Source organism: Tamandua tetradactyla, chromosome 4 (assembly GCF_023851605.1).
Source record: "Tamandua tetradactyla isolate mTamTet1 chromosome 4, mTamTet1.pri, whole genome shotgun sequence".
NCBI classification, from domain to species: Eukaryota; Metazoa; Chordata; class Mammalia; order Pilosa; family Myrmecophagidae; genus Tamandua; species Tamandua tetradactyla.
Window position 1 is genome coordinate 177585006 of NC_135330.1, and position 21778 is coordinate 177606783.

Genomic DNA, 21778 nt, shown 5'->3' on the forward strand with positions numbered 1-21778 from the left:
TCTTGCCTGCCATGTCAGAGAGTGGGGTTTGATTCCCAGTGCCTGCCCATGCAAAAAAATTTTTTAAAAAATTAAAAAAAAGGGACAGCATATTGAAAAAATACAATCAATGCAAAGTAGGGTACATAGATAATAGTAACACTGTAATATGCCTCCACTAACTGTAACAAAGGCAATATACCAAAGCTAAATATCAATTAGAGGGGTCTGGCTATAAAGGAGGGGTATGGGATTCTTGGTGATGGTATTATTTCTCCTTTTAATTTTATTTTACTTTATTTTATTTTTTATTCTTCATTTTTTTCACCATCTTTCTTTGCAGAAGAAACCAAATATCCTCATACAGATTGTGATAGTGAATGCATTAACTATGTGATTATATCAGAAATCATTGATTGTTTACTCAGTATGGATTCTATAGTGGGTGAATAAGCTGTTTTAAAAATAAATAGAAAGATACAATGCTGGAGAAAATGTGGAGAAAGAGATGTACCTATTTGCTATTGGTAGGGAGGTAGAATGGTGCAGCCTCTCTGGAGGGCAGTGTGGTGGTTCCATGGGAGGCCAAGTATAGGAAGGCCACATGATCCTGCAACCCCATTAGTAGGTATATACTTCAGACACAAATGGACGTTTGCACACTGGTGTTTATGGTGACAGTATTCACGATATATTATAGCTAAATATGAAAGACTTTGCATTCATTCTACTTATGTCACTTAAATTCAAATAATGTTTAAAGGAAAATGATAGTTTATTGTTTATAAAATGTAGTTTATTGTTTATAACATAGGTACAGGTTCAATATGTGACAGCCATAGAACAAAGGGCAAAAGTCAGTAGAAATTATTTTTTTTAATGTTGTAAGATTCTTAGATTGCATGGGAAATATTTTAATTAAATGTAGATTTTTACAGGAGGAAAATGGATATATTTTTCTGTAATGCAACAACTAAAGAAAAATAGCACAGCTAAAAAACCACAAACAAGAAATGGAAAATGGTATTTTAAAATATACTTGATTAGTTCAAAAGAAGATAGAAATGGAGAAAAAAGGAAATAAAATATCGAGGAACCAAATAGTAAATAAATGGTAAGACAGTAGACTTTAACTCAAATATATCAACACATTAAAAGTAAATTCATTAAACACTCCAAATAAGTCAGATTATCTGAATACAATAAAATCCCATGAGTGTTTTCTAAAAGAAACACACTTTATATGTAAAGACATAAACAGGCTAAAAGTAAAAGGATGAAAAAAGATCAAGCAAGCACTAAGCATAAAAAACTGGTCTGGCAATACATTATCAGACAAAGAAGAGTTCAATAAAAGGAATATTACTAGAGATAGAAGTTATGGTGTGATGAGAAAAAAGTTTATTCATCAAGAGGTCACAAGAAATGTACATGTGTATGAAACTAATAGTGTATCAACATACATAAAGAAAAATTGACAGAAACAAATGGACAAATGGACAAATAGGCAATATAGTTACATATTCAAAAGCCATCAATCAGTAATTGCTAGAACAAGAAGACTAAAATAATTATCTAGAAGATTTGAACAACACTACCAACAAATCTGAACTTATAATGGCAGACTATACGTCAATTTCAAGTACACATGGACTCTCCCCCAAGACGGACAAATTTCAGAGCTAAAATTAGTCTTAATAAATTTCACAGGATTTGAAATAATATGAGCATGTACTTCAATCAATATGGATTTAAATAGAAACCAATGAATAGCAAGATATGTATAAAATGCAGTACTTGTAAATTGAGAAACACATTTTAAAGAACAAGTCACAAGGGAAATTATAAAATATTCTGGAATAAATTATCATGAAAACACATGCCAAAATTTGTCAGATGCATCTAAAGTAATCCCAAGGAAAAATGTACAGTTTTAAAGCATATTAAAAAAAATAGAAATATCTATTTGAATGTCTTATTATGTGAACATCTACAAAAAGAAGCTAGAAAAAGAAAAAAAAATTAAGCCAAATATAAGAAGGGCACAAGAAATAATAAATGAGTGGAAATTAATGAAATAGAAAACAGATGAAAATGCAGAACTATGATAAAGTCAATATTGCTTTATGTTATATTGATAAAACTGATAAATTGACCACACAATGTGAATGTCAAATACCACACAATGGGTTGGTTTAAATAAAGGGAATTTATTGGCTTACAAGTTTGGAAGCTAGGAGAAGTCCAAAATCAAGGCATCATCAAAGCGATGCTTTTCCGCAAGGTCTATAACATCCTGACACGGACTGCCAGTGATCCTTGGGGTTCCTAGGTTTGTGTCCCTGTCTCCCATCACATGGCAATATCCTCTTTTTCTTCCGGGTCCTCTTGACTCTGGCTTCTAGCTCCTCCCTATAGCTTGTAGATAAACAGACAGACACACAGTTAGATAGAGAAAAACCACATACCTATGTATTTGACAAACTAGATGAAATGGACAAATTCCCTGAAAGGCATAATTTACAAAATGAAGACAAGAAACAGAATATTTTTATAGCTCTTTACCTTTTAAAGTACCTAGATTTGGGATTAAAATCCTTCCACTAAGAGTGAACGAGACAAAGTGTCAATGGCTGAGAGACTCCAAACAGAGTCGAGAGGTTATCCTGGAGGTTATTCTTACACATTAAGTAGATATCACCTTATTATTCAAGATGTAATGGAGAGGCTGGAGGGGACTGCCTGAAAATGTAGAGCTGTATTCCAGTAGCCATGTTTCTTGATGACTGAATGATATAGCTCTCACAGTGTGACTATGTGATTGTGAAAACCTTGTGTCTGATGCTCCTTTTATCTACCTTGTCAACAGATGAGTAGAACATATGGAATAAAAATAAATAATAGGGGGAAAAATGTTAAAATAAATTTAGTTTGAAATGCTAGTGATCAATGAAAGGGAGGGGTAAGGGGTATGGTATGTATAATTTTTTCTTCTGTTTTCATTTTATTTCTTTTTCTGAATAGATGCAATGTTCCAAGAAATGATTATGATGATGAATGTGCAACTATGTGATGATATCGTGAATTACTGATTATATGTGCAGAGTGGAATGATCAAAATAGGAATGTTTGCATTTTCTTTGTGTTTTTTGGTATTTAAAAAATAAAATAAAAAGATTAAAAAAGAAAATAATCACATTCACTTGAAAAAAAAAAAAGAGTCATCCTCCAGAAAGTCTCTTTTGTTGCTCAGATGCGGCCTCTCTCGCTAAGCCAGTTTGGCAGGTGAACTCCCTGCCTTCCCCACTATGTGGGACATGGCTCCCAGGGCTGTGAATCTCTCTGGCAACACAGGACAGGATTCCTGAGATGAGCCAGAAATTGGCATCATGGAATTGAGAGGTTATCCTGGAGTGATTCTAATGAATTATATAGATATTCCTTTTTTAGTTTATTGTGCTTTGGAGTGGCTAGTGGGAAATACCTAAAACTGTTGAACGGTGTTCTAGTAGCCTTGATTCTTGAAGAAGACCATATAACTATACAGCTTTTACAATCTGACCATGTGATTGTAAAAACAAGAAAAAAACCTTCCATTGTCCCTACCATACCCACCCACCCAAATTTCAGGCATGCATGATTTTAATGACAAATTGTATCAAAAAATTCATTAAGAAATAATACCAGTCTTACCTAAACTTGTTCAGAAAATAGAAGAGAAGGGACCTCTTCCTACTTACTTATGAGACCCACATAATTTCTGACAAGGATGTTGTAACAAAGAAAAGTATGCATTTATATCCTTCATGGTTATAGTTGCAAAAATCCTTTCTTAAAAAAGCAAATAAAATCTAGCAATATATAAAAATGATATTACATTATGATCAGGTGAAGTTTGTCCCAGGAATTCAATATTTTAAATAGACTTTATTTTTAGAGCAGTTTTAGCTGTATAGAAAAATTGGGAAGATAGTAAAGAGAACTCCCATATAATCCAGAGCTCTCATTTTTCCAGTTTTGAACAGGTCTCCTGATTCTCTCTATAGTGTCTTTTACAGAGCAGGAGATTTTAATTTTAATAAAATCTAATTTATCAATTTTTTTCATGGACCATGGTTTGATACAATTTTTAAAACTTCAACAAACTCAAGGTTACATAGATATTCTCCCTACTTTATTTTAGAAGTTTTATAGTTTCATACTTTATTTTTACATCTATGATCCACTTTGGATTAATTTTTAAAGAATAGTTTTTTCTTCTTTTTTTCTCCTCTTCCTCCATCTTCTCTTCCTCCTCCTCCTCTTCTTCATCCTTCCTCTCTCTCTCTCAACCTTTATCCATTTAATTGCTCCTTGTTCCTCTGTGAATTCTCTCTTCTGTTTCATTAATCTACATGTCTATTATTCCACCAGACCAACACGTCTTTACTACTATAGCTTCACAGTAAATCTTGAAGTTGAGGGGTGTTTGTTCTCCTTTCCTCCCCCTCCTCCTCCTTCAGTATTTTGTTGGACATTCTGGGTCTTTTGCCTTTAGAATCCATTTGTCAATATATACAAGATAACTTGCTGGGATTTTTATTGGAGTTGCACTGAATCTATTGATCAGGATGTGAAGAATTGATATATTAACAACTTCAAGTCTTTCTATACATGAACAGAAACTGTATTTCCATTTATTTTGATCTTTGATTTCTTACAATAGAATTTTATACTTTTCTTCATAGAGATCTTATACATATTTTGTTAGACATATTTCAGGATTTAATTTTTGTGCTGTTTTAAATTGTATGTATTTATTTTAACTTCTATTCAGTAGCGGAACTAGATAAAATGAGAAAGAAAATTTAATTGCCAAGAACTTTGGAGGAAGAAAAACCTTCCTTCTCTTCCTGCAAACTTGTGAATTTTATTACAAATGTTTCTGTGTAGACTTATTTTTGTAAATGTGCTAAATAAATTCAGAGTTAAAATAAGCCATGTAAATCTTCCTTAAAAAATGAAATTTAACATCACCGATCACTCTAGTAGTGCATACATTTCACTAATGTCTCCTAAATGGACAAGACAGCAGAGAGAGAATTAAGGAGAGAGCAAAAGTGTTCCATAAGGAGGGAAGATTGTATAATTAATTGGTCTACAAATTTTCAAATATCTTCAATGGAGTGTCTCCATAATTTTCATAAAAGACATAACCATCAAATCTATGGGTATATTTTATTCTGTATTCATTCATAAGTACTTATACCATTCAAGAGCATAAGTATAAGGCAAAACATTATTACTCAATAAAGTAATTAAATTAATGGTGAAATAATTCTTGGTATTTAATAAACAGTGATGGCTCGATAACATTAATATTTTTAGTACTTCCAAGAACTTAGGGATATTTCTGGGTGGAATAGTTGAGCCAAAGCTTGGTTAGCAAGAAACCACCACAGATATTGTCAGATTATTCTGAGCTAGGCTCTTTCAGATGTATTATTTCATTTTATGCTCATAGTAATCCTTTGGTGTAGATATTATCTCACACATTTTATAAGTTAGAAAATTGATTTCCACAGAGTTAGATATTTATGAGAGGTCACATTGAAGAAAAAACACATAAGTTCTTGTCTTAGTTTGCCAGAGCTGCTGGCAAACAAATGCCATGCACTGGTGGCTTAACAAAAGGAATTTATTGTCTTATGCTTTCAGAGGCCAGAGGTCCAACAGCAAGATATTGGCAGGATTTGCTTTCTTAGCAAACTTGATTGTTAATAAATATTATATACAGATAATAAGGCATTTCCTTCTACTTATTTGGTTCATACACCCAACAAAAGACTAAGTAGATCAAGATCATTATAGGGATGTTTTCTTTCTTATAAGCCTGAGTATTTAAAAGAATATCACACATATTGCCCTCTGAAATAATTATTATATTTATTCCTTGATATGTGAAGAGAATGTTATTCCAAGGGAAAAAAATAATAATATATGAGATATGTACTATTGACCAAGGAATTCAGTGTTGGGGTAAATGGGAAATAAAGTTGGTGAAATGAGTAGAGGTGAATTTGAGAATATTGTACAGAGTTTCAAAATTTACTTCATATATTCTGATAAAATATTGTTTGCTATGTCTTTAGGTAATATTAACCAAATAAGAATACTCTTTACAAATCATGATACGTGCGTTTTATGGTGTATGTGTGTGTGCATGTAAATGTTTCTTTAGATTGCATAAACTTAAATAATAGGCATTTTGCATTAAGTTTGTAAATTTTTTACCATAGCTTCCTTGAACAGTTGTGTGTGTATATTTTTAATATGCTAAATATGTATATAAATATATATATATATTTCTACAAGTGTATATAATTTTGGCAATGGAAGGTATTGTAGAGGAAAACTGGGAGAATCTTCACTTTCATTGTTAAAAAAAAAATAAGGGCTAATTTAATTTAAACTTATCGAGAGTCCTGAGGTCAACTGGCCAAAATCTAAGCAGATACGTGTCCCATCAGGGAGAGACGTAGACATGAGTACTTTCTTTCCTGAGACAGAAACAACCAGGAATCAGTTTAAAAAAAGAGTTTAGCCAAGCAAAGACTTTGTTCCAAAGCAGATAATACAGAATTATTGCTTTCTCCTCCCCACTAAAGGTAAAAAAAAAAAAAGGAAATTACAAAGGGAGGAACTGTTGAGCATCAAGAAGAAAGAACAATAGACATTTTAGAAATATGGTTAAATATAACAGACTATACTTTCCTTCATTACTTTTCTAAATCATATGTGGTGATAGAAAATAAAAATTATAACACCTTCTGGTACCCAAGACAATGATATTTAAAAGGGGGGCCAGTAAAGGAACTTAAATAGAAGGAAGCTTTTGTACTTCACTAGATCTGGTGAACACTGACACCAGTTGACTAATACATGACATGCATCGAGCAATCCTTAAGAAAATCATACATGGTTATACGCTCAAAAGTCTTCTACATCAGTCAAAATATAATGCTAAAAAATGTTCAAGTAAATTGCAGGAAAGAATGAAAGAAGAACAGAAAAATGAGGTAGAAAGAAAACAAAGAGAAAACATAATACAATGGCAGACAAGCCCTAGCATATCAATTATTACCTTATATTTAAATGATCTAAAACAACTAAATGCCAAAGATTTTTTAGGGGTTAAAAAAAAGCACGATCCAACAATATGCTATCTATACAAAAAATCCACTTTAAATACAATGATATAAATAGGCTGAAAGTAAAAGGATGGGAAAGTTATACAATGTAAGAACTAATTTTTTAAAAAACATGAGTGACTATATTAATATTAAATGGAGTAGACTTTAGAGAAAAAAATTAGTACAAAGAAGACATTACATAACAATAAAATAATTAATCCACCAAGAAGACATAATGATCCTAAATGTGTACACATCAAACAAAAGAACATCAAAATGCATGAAATAAAAACTAATAGTAAGTGGTAGAATGCTCACCTTCCATGCATGAGACCCAGGTTCGATTCCTAAATCATGCAACCTCCCTATCCCCCCACCCCCCCAAAAAACTAATAGCACTGAAAATAGGAGAAGACAATTACAAAATTATGGTTAGGTACTTTAACACCCACCTCTCAGGAATTTATAGAACTACAAGACAGAAAATCAGCAAAGCAACAAACTAATAGAACCTAATAACCTTTATTAAAAAAAAAGCTATACGCAACAGCAACAAAATATACAATTCCTATATAACAATATAACAAACTTCAACAAATTAAAAGAATGTGAAATCATTTAGCACATGTTCTCTGACCATAATGGAATCTAACTAGAAATCAATCGCAGGAAGACATCAAGAAAAAGTTTAAACATTTGAGAATGAAATGACAGGCGTCTAAACAATCCATGGTTCGGAGAGGAAGTCTCAAAGTAAGTTAATAAATGTACACTACAGAATGAAAATATGTGGTATGCAGCTAAAGCAGTGCTGAAAGGGAAAGTTATAACACTAATTACTTACATTGAAATAGAAGAAGAGGCTCAAATCATTATCCCAATTCTTTACCCCAAGAAAACGCAAGAAGGAAGTAAAATAAGTACAAAGTAAGAAGAAGGAAGAAAATAAACTAACAATTAAGCATGGAACATTGAAGGGAAAAGGAAAGGATAGACACAAGAGCATAGAAAAGAATCTCTTGGATGTGTGGCAAAAAGGAAAAATCTAAAGCTGAGAGAAGAGGAAGGATGAGAAAAAAACCTTTGCAAATAAACCCCCATTTGAAATGCAAAAAGTATCACTAAATGAAGATAAAGTCTGTGTGCTTTCAGGGTGGCCAAAGCAACAACAAACTTCAATTCCATGCAAACTCTTAAATAGACTCATCAAAACCCCACTCTAAAGGCATGGAAGAAATAAATGTGGGTCCATTTCCAGATACAATAAAACTATTTCTTCAATATCTACTTATCTCTACTATCCTAAAGATACTAACTTTCAGCAAGAAATTGAGGCATGCAATTTAAAAAAAAGGCCAACAAATTGTTATGAAAGAAAGGAATAATTAAATCCACCCCAGATATGAAACAGATGTTGAAACCATCTGACAAGGAATTTAAAAGTGTCTATTATTAACATGTTAAAGGCTCAATTGGAAAATGTAGACAACATGAAGAAAACAGGTAATTTTAGCAGGGAGTTGTAAACTATAAAGAAGAACCAAATATAAAGCCTAGAGGGGAAAACACAGTATCAAATATGGAAAATCTCTTTGAAGGTCTCCAACATATCTGACAGAGCCAATCAAAGAAATATCACTTGACTTAAAGATAGGTCCATAGAAATTACTGTGGTGTTTGAAGCAGTCGTGCACCCCTCAAAAAAAAGCCATGTTCTTTTATTCCATTCCTCTGGATATGGACCTGTTCTAGCTAGGTGGGACCTTGTGGTTAGGTTGCTTCACTCGAGGTATGACCCAGCCCATTCAGGGTGGGTCTTAATCCTCTTACTGGAGTCTTTTGTGAGAGGATAAAAGACAGAAAACACCCAGACTGCTTAGAGAAAAGCCCTGGAGAAGCTAAGAGAGACGAAGCACACCACCAGAGGCGGAAAGAGAGCCACTGAAGCCAGAAGCCGAAAGCAAGGAAACCCAGGAGAAAAGGACTAGCAGACTCTGGCCATGTGTCTTCCCATGTGACAGATGTGTGTCAGATGCCAGCAGTCTTTCTTCAGAGAAGGTATCATCCTGCTGATGCCTTAATTTGGACATTTTTATGTCTTTAGATTTATAATGTGTAAGCCAATAAATCCCCATTGTTAAAAGCCAGTCTGTTTCAGGCATATTGCATTTCAGCAACCTTAGCAAACCAAAGCAATTACCCAAACTGAACAGAAAGAAATAAAGAGTAAAACAACAACAACTAAAAAAAAAAAAAACAGAGAATCCAACTGATGCAACAGTTCACAGACAACTTTAAATTGTCTAATACATTTGCAATTGGATTTTTTGTAGAAGAGGGAGAGAATGGGATAGGAAAATAGAAGAAGAAATAATGGCCAAGAATATTCCAAAATCAATGATACAAACACAGATCGGAGGAACTAAGAGAACATCTAGCAAATAAGGACCAAATACATACACAGACAGAAACCAAAATTGCTGAAATCAAAAGACAAAGAGAAAACATTAAGGCAATCAGAAATGAGATCCCATTACATAGAATGGGGAAAAAAATAAGAATTATAGCAGACTTCTTGTCATAATCTATTCAAACCAGAAGACAATAAAATGAAGTTTTTAAAGTGCTGAAAGAAAAATTCTGGTTTTAATTTTCCTCAAGATCTAAGTTGGCACCAAGAATATAATAGATGTTCAATAAATGTTTAAGCTATTAAAATTGTCTGAAATACTTTCTCCCTATTTACAGAATTGCCTTTATTTAATCCCCTGCCCAAACTCTGACCAGTTTTTGAGCTATCGTAGATCCTTTTTTAACTTCTACTCCACACGAATGTATATTGGTCCATTCAAAAGCACACAGACACAGTGCCTGGCCTCAACGACAAGAGTTGATTTTCATGCCAGACTCTCTATCCCTAACAGAAGGCATCTTTAACGAAAAGCAGTGGCAAAGCCCAATTTATTCTTGTATACTTCAGCAATGTTTGCTTATACACATTTTTCAAGTCAAATAATGATAACAAAAATGAGATATAATGAGCCAATAACTTAAAACACATGTGGAAAAGAGGAAAACTAAGCTGAAGGACAATTAGAAATATGAATATGTGTCATAGAAAAAAATCAATAAGTAGTATGTAAATGTCATTGTTTTCACAGTAAAAAAGAAATAGTAATATGGACATGTGAATTCTAATAAAATTTTAGCATTACATGAAAAGTTAGTGTGCAATTAGTGACAGAAATATTCAGCTAAAAACAGCAAGAATTATAAATATTTAACTTTAAAATTAAATTTTCTGTATAAACATAAATTGATGTTATCTTTATCTTTTCAATGTGAAAATCAGTCAGATGGATCCTCATTGAATACCAATTCTACACTTTATTTTTCTAACATTTAAAGAAATCAATACATCCTTCATACTCACACTAAAGAGAAAACTGATACTCAATGTTTGCAAGTTGCTGGAATGCAATATACCAGAACAGGAATGGCTTTTATAAAATGGAATTTAATAAGTTACAAGTTTACAGCTCTAAGGAAGTGAAAGCGTCCAAACTAAGGCATCCAGGGAAATACATGTTAATTCAAGGAAGGCTGATGCATCTGCAACACCCCTGTGAGCTGGGAAGATGCACTGTTCCGTTGCTTCATTGCTTTCAGCCTCTATTCCTGCAGAGGTTCCTTACTTTATTTCTCCAAGGCTGGCTTTAATCTCTTGGCTTCCCTTGGCTCTCTCCAGGTTCTGGCTTGCTCAACATCTCATGCAAAGTCTGCTGGGCTCCAAGCATCTCTAAACAACTATGTCTCTATTCCCCACGTGTCCACGTCTATGTCAGCTCTGTTATGAAGTTTCTGTTGGCTCTGAAATTTCTGTCATTTCTCCTCCTTCTGTTGCTTCTGACTCTCTCTAAAATGTTTCCTCTTTTAAAGGATTCCAATAAGCTAATTAAGACCCACCTGGAATGGGTGGAATTGCATCTCCATTTAATCAAAAGTTAATACCCACAATTGGGTATGTCACATCTCCATGGAGACAATCTAATCAAAAGAGTCCAGCCTATATTATTGAATCAGTATTAAAAGAAACAGCTGCCTCCACAAGATTAAGTCAAGATTAAAACATGTTTTTTCTGGGGTACATAATAATTTTAAATCGGCACAAATTCATTGAAATGAATGAATGAACATGACAGTAATAATAAAATATATTTTCTAAGAGTTATATAGTAAAAACTGATTAAAATGAAAAGTGATTATTTCTATTTCAATGACACAGATTAAAATATAAATTCTTTTCATTTAGCATACTTAAAAAACTCCTCAACCAGAGATCTATGTTATCTGAAGCAGAGACAACTCAATATCTGTGGCATATGTAGAAATCATGAAACATTCATAAGCTAACGCCACACAGGGAAGAAGCACAGAAATCCATCTTCAATCTAATTCCCTATGGTATTCAATCTTATAGAAACTGAAACTCAAATCAGAATCTTGAGAGGCATTTTATAATTATACACTATGAACAAGTACAGCACAGCATGGAGAGAACCTCCAATCTAAAATAACAAAGCTGAATTTTAAAAATTAAATATGCCAAGCTAGTGTTTCTTGAAATGTTGAGAGGTAGTGAAAACATAAGGTGGCCAAAATTTGAGAAAGTTGTACTGCAGGTTCTTACCATCAAGGAGAATGAGCAGTGGGTGAGAAGCATCCTTTCCAGCATGCCAAAGAACAGCAGAAATTATGAGGAGGCCTCCTTTCACTTGCAATCTGTTTCCACCACCCTCCACAGACAAATTTAAAGTTATGCTTTCTGATAAGGAAACATTTTTAGAAGGCCCATGTTCTAGTTTGCTAGCTGCCGGAATGCATCACACCAGAGATGGATTGGCTTTTAATAAAAGGGGATTTATTTTGTTGGTTCTTCAGAGGAAAGGCAGCTAACTTTCCACTGAGGTTATTTCTTATGTGGCAGGCACAGGGTGGTCTCTGCTGGTCTTCTCTCCAGGCCCCTGGGTTCCAACAACTTTCCCCGGGGTGACATCTTTCTGCATCTCCAAAGGCCTGGGCTGAGCTGCAAGTGCTGAGATGAGGAATGCCGAGCTGCTTAGCTGTGCTACATTGCTTTCTCTCATTTAGGCACCAGCCAATTAAGTCAAACCGTCACTCATTGCAGCAGACACGCCTCCTAGCTGACTGCAGATGTAATTGGCAACAGATGTGGTTCACGTACTGTTGGCTTATGTCCGCAGCAACAAGATTAGGTATGCTCACCTGGCCAAGTTGACAACTGAATCTAACCAACACAGCCCAGATCCATTTTCACAGATTAGGCAACACGGTGGGTTTGAAGCTGTGATGCTCTAATGGATGGCTGGGAAACAGGAGTTATCCCATAGACCTCCTGCATGGCTATTATGCTTGAATATGTTTAAGTACACTTCTTCCTTAGTTCACCTGCTTTTGGAGTTCTGTGTTATTCTCTTTCCTGGATTTTTTTTCCCCTTGAAAGTGTGATGTTTTAAGTAATTCTGCAGAATGGATGCTTGGGAAGTAAAATGTATGAGTCCGTGAAAACCTAGAAATTTTGAAATATCTTTAGTTATACCTTCACACTTGACTAAAATTTTGAGTATACAATTCTAGGGTTTTAGGTTCATAATCACTTCTTTGTAAATTCAAAGTTATTGCTTCATTGTATTCCAGACTCCTGTGTTCCTGATGAAAGTTTTGTTGTAGATTTGATTTACAAATTATGTAGGTGACTTTTGTTTCCGTCTCAAAATATTTTAATTGTTTAATTATCCTTACCTCTTTCCAATTATGAAAAAAAATTAACTCTGAAATTAGGGACACACTAACTCATCCAGGAAATCAACTTCCATTCTGTATCTTTGGTCTTTAAGTATTGTGGGCTCTAGCACTTCTAAATGTTTTATACTTTTATAAACTTGCGTACCTCTTCAGTTTTCAAAAATAATCCCTTTCTCATTTTTTTTTTTGCCACAATTTGCTTTGTAATTATTTATTGCCACCTCATTGGGATCTTGGGAGTGTGGGAAAGCAAACACATTGAAAAGTATCACTGTTTCAGTTTGATAATCTGCCTGAATGCAATATACCAGAAATGGATTGGCTTTTACAAAGAGGAATTATTAGGTAACAAATTCATAGTTCTAAATCCATGAAAATGTCAAAATTAAGGCATCAAAAAGAGAATACCTTCTTGAATGAAAGATTGCTGGGATCCAGGTTGTCTGTGTCACATGGAAAGGCACAGGGCAGCATCTGCTGATTCCTCTCTCCTCGGCTATGATTTCAATGGCTCACTCTCTCTCCAGAGGCTTTTCTCTGGATTTCGTGTCTGAGTTTCTCTTCAGCTCTGTCCAGGTTCTGGCTCTTTCAGTTATGTGGACCTTGCTTAGCATCTCCTGGGGCATGTCTATCTCCAAGCATCTATGCTTTTTCCAAAATGTTTCACCCTTAATCCACTCATATAAATGAATGGGTGGGGTCACATCTCCATGGAAACAACCTAATCTGCCTACACAAGCTTGGATTAAAAGAACATGGCTTTTCTGGGGGCACATAACACTTCAAACTACCACAATCACACATAATAAATTTTGATTTCCTAACTCTTTAAGTTGTTTTTCTTTTCCACTGGTCAAGAATCTTTTATCCAAAATCAACACTCTCTTATTTTCTACTATGGCTACTCCAGGCTTTTATTTCTGTCTTCAAGCTCTCAAAACATAAATCATTCTCGGACTTCTAGTCAAACAAGGACAGCAGTGTGAGATGTTCCAAGTAGACATTTCCCTACAGAATCTTTGAACCAGCAAAAATTGACAAAATCAAACTCTCTCAAAACTCTAGAAAACAACTGAAGGACTGCAGTAATTGGGTGAGTGCCTAAAAAAAGGGACAAATGCTGCAGTTTTAAAAATGATAGGAGAGTAGGAGTTCTGCAGCTCTGAAAGCCAGCATAGCCATATACAACAACTGTTCAAGAAACTGAAAAAGAGATCAGGTTTCAATTAGAGTTAAGGATGAAGTCAATCAGATTGGGACTAAGATAAATCAGAATACAGGGGTATGGAAGACATTGTCTGTACTTTAGAACTTCACCTACCTTATGAGACCAAAGGAAGAGAGGTTTATTTACCCAGAATCCAAATTTTCTGTAGCACATAATCTAACTCAACCTGAATGGATAGATCATTTAAACAATCCAAACACAGGGATCCCAGAATGGGAATAAGAGCTTTTAATTCTGTATAGCTTAATGTAAAGCTGGATACATCCCAGAGTATGCTGAGTAGACAGTTAAAAAATATTGGCTAAGTCCTCTGAGGGATGGGAGAAAAAAATATGGAATTATCAAACTTTGCCACCAGGGAAACCCTTGATACTGTCTAAAATATTAGGGACCCCAAGTCAATAGGCCAAGCCTTTGATCTTGAGGCTTGCTCCTGTGAAGCTTATTTATGTAGTGGAGAAGCTTAGCCTACCCATAGTTATGCCTAAGAATTACTTCCAGAAGACCTTTGTTTCTTAGATGTGGCCTCTAAGCCCAACTCTGCAGGTGAAATCACTACCCTCTGCCCTACATGGGACATGACACCCAGGGTAAAACTCTCTCTGGTAATGTGGGATCTGACTCCCAGGAATTAGCCTGGCCCTAGCACCATGAGATTGACAATACCTTCCTGACCAAAATGGGGAAAATATTTGTAACAAATAAGGTATCAGTGACTGAGAGAGTGCAAACAGAGTCAAGAGCCTACTCTGGAAGCTATTCTAATGCAAGCTTTAGCTTGACATTGCTGCTTACATGATTTACCAAACCCCAACCAAAACCATCCCTGCTAAACCTAAAGAACACCTAGGGCTTTATGGGAGCTTCTACAAAGGTCCTTTGCACTATGATTACTTTCCAGAAACCTACAACCTCCAATTGGGTTCCCAGGCCAGATAAATCCTGAAACCCAGAACATCTCCCAGTTCTGTTCACCAACCCATATTATTGAAAGCCCTTTCCAACATGAAAAAGGAATAATGGGCATAATCCAAATAGGAAAAAGATCAAAGAAGGTGGAGTTATAACAGAGAAGAATAAGTATGACTGCTGAATCATCATATTGATATTTCTCTTAGTCTCCAGTGTCTTGGAGCAACTAGACATAAAAATCTAAAATTGTGGAATTATAACCCATAGCAAATCCTGAAATATGCTCTACAACAAATCGTTAAAGTATGCTTTGAAATACATTGCATTTTTGCATATATGTTAGTTTTCACAATAAAGAAAAAATTGAAAAAATGGTAGGAGAAGCTGATGGCATCCTTGTTGACACCTCTCTTAACCCCTTACTGGTGGGGCAGGGAACAGGCCTGCATTCCCATTATGAATTCCTTGCTCTATTTCATAGGGAGTGCAGCAGATCTTATGTGCAAATTGGGGGGGCTGTATATTGTTACCAGTCTATCAGGTGACAGCCTGAAAAGCTGGACAAGGAAATTCATCTCTGCCTCACCCTCTCAGAACTTGCCTTGAAGGCAGAAGAAACTTGGGGACAACTAAAGCAGTTTAAGAAACATACCAAAGGCTAAAGATTACTGGATTTAAGACATATGATAGAGTTCCCTGGAAAGGTAGAAAGTCTATTTCAAAGGGAGTAGAGGGAACATTCAGATTCCTGTAAATGAGGAAATACTAAGGCCATGAGCTAGCACAACTCAAGGACAAAACACAGATAAAATACAGAGGACACTACAGTTCACCTTTACCTTGGTCTGATGTTCTTGATAGGAAGGCTAGACTCTGAATGAATGCACCAACCAAAGCAGAGCTAAATTGTAAAAACTGTGAAAGGTATTTATTTATGAATTTGTTTTTGTTTTTTTATGTAGATCCTGTTCTCAAGGAAAGCTCTGTCATAAAATTGCCTGTATAAAAACTTTAGATACAGAGAGCTCAGGGACTAAAGACAAACAAAGAAATAGGAAATGACAGCCCATTCAAAGGAACAAGATAAAACTTCAGAAACTGTCAATGAAGAATAATAAATTTTGAACACACCAGAAAAGACTTCAAAAAAAGATCTTCAATATGCTCAAAGAGATAAATGATGATGTGGAGAAATAACTAAAAGATACCAGAAAGACTAAGAAAGAACAATATGAGAATTTCAATAAAGACATAGAAAGTCCTTTGAAGGAACCAAACAGAAATACTGGAGTTGAAGACTACAACATCTGAAATGAAAAATTCCCTAGAGCTGTCAGAAGAAAGCATCAGTGAATGTAAAGATAAGAAAATTGAAATGATTGTGGCTAAGAAACAGAAAGAAAAATTATTTTAAAAATTGAACAGAGGTTAAGAGTCTATGGAACACCATCAAGCATACCAATGTGCACATTGGAGAAGAAAGAGAGAAAGAGGCAGAAGGAATATTCCAAAGAATAATGACAGAGAACTTCCCAAATTTAATGAAAGACATGAATATATGCATTCAAGAACCTCAAAGAAGCCCAAAACAATAACTCAATGAGAGTCACAAACATTATCAACAAACTGTCAAATGCCAAGGACAAATACACCTATGAAAGCTGTAAAAGAAAAGCAGTGTGCTGTGCACAAGGGAGCCCAAAAAAGATTAAATGTTGATTTCTTGTCAGGAACCATGGCAGCAAGAAGACAATGAGATGAAATATTTAAGTGCTTAAAGAAGACAATTGCCTACCAAGAATTTTATAGCTGGTGAACTGTCTTTCAAAAATGAGGGAGAGAAAGGTGGGGCAAGATGGCAGTATAATGAGGTGTGGAATTTAGTTCATCTACCAGAGCAGCTAGTAAATAGCTAGGAATAGTACAGAACAACTGCTGGGGGAACATCAGTGACTGGACACACTATAAACACCAGCCTAGACCAAAAGGAATGACTGACATGCCACACAGAACTGTAAGTCCGCCAAGCCATGGAGGCCAGTGCCCCTCCCCCATGGGCATAGCAGACTGATTCTCCCAGGGGAAAGGAAACAGACTACTAGTAGCAAGGGCTTAGCTCAATTAAGTTCCAATTGCAGAATTAATTAATAAATTCTGACTACTGGAAAAGGCCCCAGCACAGATTATCCTGGAGTAAGCACTAAAGGTAGTAGGATCTTTTGCCAAAGTAGAGACAGGGGTGGAGCTGACAGAAAAAAAAAAAGGAGACTTTTTGAGTTGGACAGCACAAAATACTGAAAAAAGGTTGGACCCCAAGGATAGGGGACACATTGAGCCTGGAGATACATAGAGTCGCGTACCAGCTTAAGCTCTTGATTGACAAACCTGAGGAGCAAAAGTCCAGCTCTGAAAAGGGGTTTTTTCCTTGCATTTTTCTACTCCTTCACAGCTCATTAGATAGAATTGGAAACACTCTCAGGCTCCAGCATTGCCCCAGGAAGGAAATTAAGCCTGTCTGAGAGACAAAGTAATTAGTCAGGTGAAAACAGTTAATTCCCTAAAGGGAATTCCCCAAGAGAAAGGCAGGGCCCACCTCAATTGGAATCCCACCTTCAAGGAATTCAGGGACCAAAGACAGGAAAACTGAAACAATTAAATCCAGTTTACAACCCCACCTTGCTTCAACCACACCCCTGGCAGGAAAGTCTGCTGAAATTAAAGGCGCCATAATACTTCAAGATTGTGGGAAGCTGTGGGCAGACAAGTGCCACATGGCAGGCAGGATAGGAAAAGCAAAGAATCTAGAGACTTCATAGGAAAGTCTGACAACATGTTGGATCTCACCCTCAGGGAAAACTGATGCTGGCTACACTTTCCTCCTGAGACATGGGTCTATCAGGTCTGGAAGAAAATCTGACTAGGTCTATTATATTGGAGGAGACTCTCCTCAAATAAAAAAAAAAAAAAAATTAAAAAAAAGCTTTGTATACACAGGGCAAACAACAGAAATACAGAACTTAAAAATTTTGATCAGTTAAAAAGAAACTATGCTACAGGTCTAGAATAAGTTGAACTGAATGCCAAAAAAACCAGATAGAGAACAAAGCCATCCAGCAACAAAATCCTAGGTAAAAGAGTGAAAACAACCTCCAGAATAAACTAATTAAGGAAATCAAATGCCTAGATGCCAGCAAAAAATAAAGACTCATACTAGGAAAACTGAAGAAATGGCCCAGTCAAACGAACAAACCAACACTTTAAATGAGATACAGGAGTTGAAACAACTAATTCGGGATGTTTGAACAGAAAAGAAAATCACATCAAATATAGATCAGTGAGTTCAGGGAGGATACAAAGAAGACATTGCATGAACAAAAAGAACTTGAATGTTTGAAAAGAGACACAGAACTTATGGGAATGAAAGGCACAGTAGAAGGATGAAGAAATCAATCGAAATCTAAACAATAAATTTGAAGATGGAGAAGAAAGGAAAATTTCCCATCTCTTATGAGAGACATAAAATTACAGATCCAAGAAGTTCAGTGTACTGCAAAATAGATCCAAATAGACATACTCAAAGACATTTACAAATCAGATGGTCAAATATCATAGATAAAGAGAATTTTGAAATCAGCAAGAGAAAAGCAACCCATCACATACAAAGGAAGCGCAATAAGATTATGTGTGGATTTTTCTCAGCAGAAATCAGAGAAATGAGAAGGCAGTGGAATGATATATTTAAGATTGTGAAAGAGAAAAACTGCCAAACAACAATTTTATATCCAGAAAACATGTTCTTCAAAAAGAGGGTGAGGGCAGGCAACAGTGGCTCAGTGGCAGAGTTCTTGCCTGCTGTGCTGGAGACCCAGGTTCGATTCCCAGAGTTTACTCATGCAAAAATAAACAAAAACAAAAAGAAAACTGAGGGCGAGATGAAAATATATTCAGCAAACAGTCATTGAAGAAATTTGTGACAAAGAGACCAGCTCTTTGAGAAATAATAAAGAGAGTACTGTAGGCAGATAGGAAAAGGCAGGAGAGAGAGGTCTGGAGAAGAGTGTAGAAATAGACTATCTGTAAAGGTAAAAAGAGAAAAAAAATTAGATATGAGACATAAAATCCAAAAGACAAAAAGGTGGAAGAAAGTACTGCCTTTGCAGAAATAACATTAAATGTTAATAGATTAAACTCCCCAATAAAAAGTGATAGACTGGGCAGTGCAATGGTGCTCAGCAAGCAGAATTCTCACCTTCCATGCTGGATACCTGGGTTCAATTCCTGGAGCATGCCCATGCAAAAAAACACACAAACAAACAAACAAACAAACAAAAAGACATAGTCTGGCAAAATAGATCTAAAAACAGAACAAGTTTGTATATCCTCTACAGGAGACTCATTTTAGACCCAAGGGCAAAAATAGGTTGGAATGTAAAAAGTTGGGAGCACATATTGCATGCAAACAACAATTAGAAAAGAACATGAGTAGCTATACTAATATCCGACAATTTAGACTTCAAATTTAAAAACAATCAAAAGAGAGAAAGAAGGATATTATGTGTTAATAAAAGGAACTACTCACCAAAAAGACATAACAATCATAAATATTTATGCACTGAGCCAGAGTACTCCAAAGTACATGAGGCAAATACTGACAATAATGAAGAGATAAACACCTCTACCATAAGTTGCAGATATCAATTCCCCACTCTCATCAATGGATAGATCATCTAGACAGAGGATCAATAAAGAAACAGAATTTGAATACAATAAATGAACTAGACTTAACATTTATAGGACAGTACATCCCACAACACAAAAGGATACACATTTTTCTCAATTGCTCATGGATCATTCTCAAGGATAAACCATATACTGGGTCACAAAGCAAGTCTCAATAAATTTTAGAAGATTGAAATTATGTAAAACACCTTCTCACATCATAATGGAATAAAGTTGGAAATCAATAACAGGCAAAGGGCCAGAAAATTCAAAATATATGGAGGCTAAACAACACACTCTAAAAGAACCAGTGAGTCGGGTGCACAGGTGGTTAGGTGGTAGAATGCTCACCTTTCATGTGCGAAACCCAGGTTCAATTCCCAGGCAATGATTCTGCCCCCCTGCCCCCCAAGAAAGAACCAGTGGGTCAAGGAAGAAATTACAAGAGAAATCAGTAAATATCTTGAAGCAAATGAAAATAAAACACAACATACCCAAATTTAGAGGTCACAGCAAAGACAGCAATAAAAGGGAAATTTATTACCTTAAATGCTTGTATTAAAAAAGAAGAAAGAGCAAAAATCAAGGAATTAACTGTTCACTTGAAAGAACTAGAGAAAGAACAGCAAACTAGCCACAAAGCAAACAAGAGCAAATAAATGATGAGGATTAGAGCAGAAATAAATGAAATTGAGAACATGAAAATATCCAGAAAATCAACAAAACCAGAAGTTGGTAATATGAGAAAATCAATGGACCTTTAGCTAGATTGAAAACAAAAAAGAGAGAGAGGATGTAAACATAACCAACTGACCCCACAGAAATAAAGGAGGTAATGAGAGCATATTATGAAGAACCATATGCTAATAAACTAGACAATGTGGATTAAATAGACAACTTCCTAGAAAGGCATGAACAACCAACATTGACTTGAGAAGAAATAGATGATCTCAACAAACCAATCACAAGTAAAGAGGATGAATGTATAATCAAGAAGCTTCCAAAAATGAAAAGTCCAGGACCAGATGGCTTCACATGTGTTCTTTACCATGCATTCAAGAAAGAATTAATACCACTTGTCATGGTCAGGGTCATGTGTCAACTTGGCCAGTGGTGGTACCTGTTTGGTTTTGCAAGTGCTGGACTGTCTGTTGCTATGAGGACATTTCATAGAATTAAATCATCATCACATTGGCTGCATCCACAGATGATTCCATTTCTAATCAGCCAAGGGGAGTGTCTTCTGCAATGAGTGATGCTTACTCTTATCACTGGAAGCCTTTTAAGGAGGATTCAGAAGAGACAGGCTCTCTTCCTGCTTCAGTCGGCGAGCCTCTCCTGTGGAGTTCATCCAGACCCTCCATCAGAATCATCAGCTTCACATTCTGCCCTACAGATTTTGGACTCTATGTCCCCACTGTTAAGTAAGACACTTTTATAAGTTTTATATTTATGCATATTTCCTGTTGATTCTGTTTCTCTAGACAACCATAACTAATACACCACTCATGCTCAAACTCTTTAAAAATTGAAGAGGAGGGAAAGCAACTAACTTATTCTATGAAGTCAATAACACCATAATACCAAAGCCAAACAAAGAGACTACAAGAAAGGAAAATTACAAACCAACCACTGTAATGAATATAGATGCAAAACTCCTCAACAAAATACTTGCAGACAGAATCCAGCAGCATATTAAGAACATTATACACTATGACCAAGTAGGACTTATTCCAGGTATGCAAGGCTAGTTCAACATAAGAAAATCAATTAAGTGTAATATGCTATATCAACAAATCAATGTGGAAAATCCACATGGTCATCTCGATTTGTAGAAAAGGTATTTGACAAAATTCAACATACTTTCTTGATGAAAACTCTTTAAAGGATAGGAATGGAAGGGAACTTAACTTCTTCAGCATATTAAAGGGAATCTATAAAA

At 35.3% G+C, this 21778-nt stretch overlaps 1 protein-coding gene across 1 annotated transcript in view; it reads right to left on the reverse strand.

Annotated features, from left to right (window-relative positions):
* Nucleotides 1-2167: 2167 nt before the first annotated feature.
* The window catches only part of LIG4 (DNA ligase 4), a 220253-nt gene continuing 200642 nt past the window's right edge, over nucleotides 2168-21778 (reverse strand). The window contains exon 3 of the transcript XR_013174729.1: nucleotides 2168-2391. The gene's annotated coding sequence lies outside the window, so the exon portion shown is untranslated. The remainder of the gene's footprint in view (nucleotides 2392-21778) is intronic.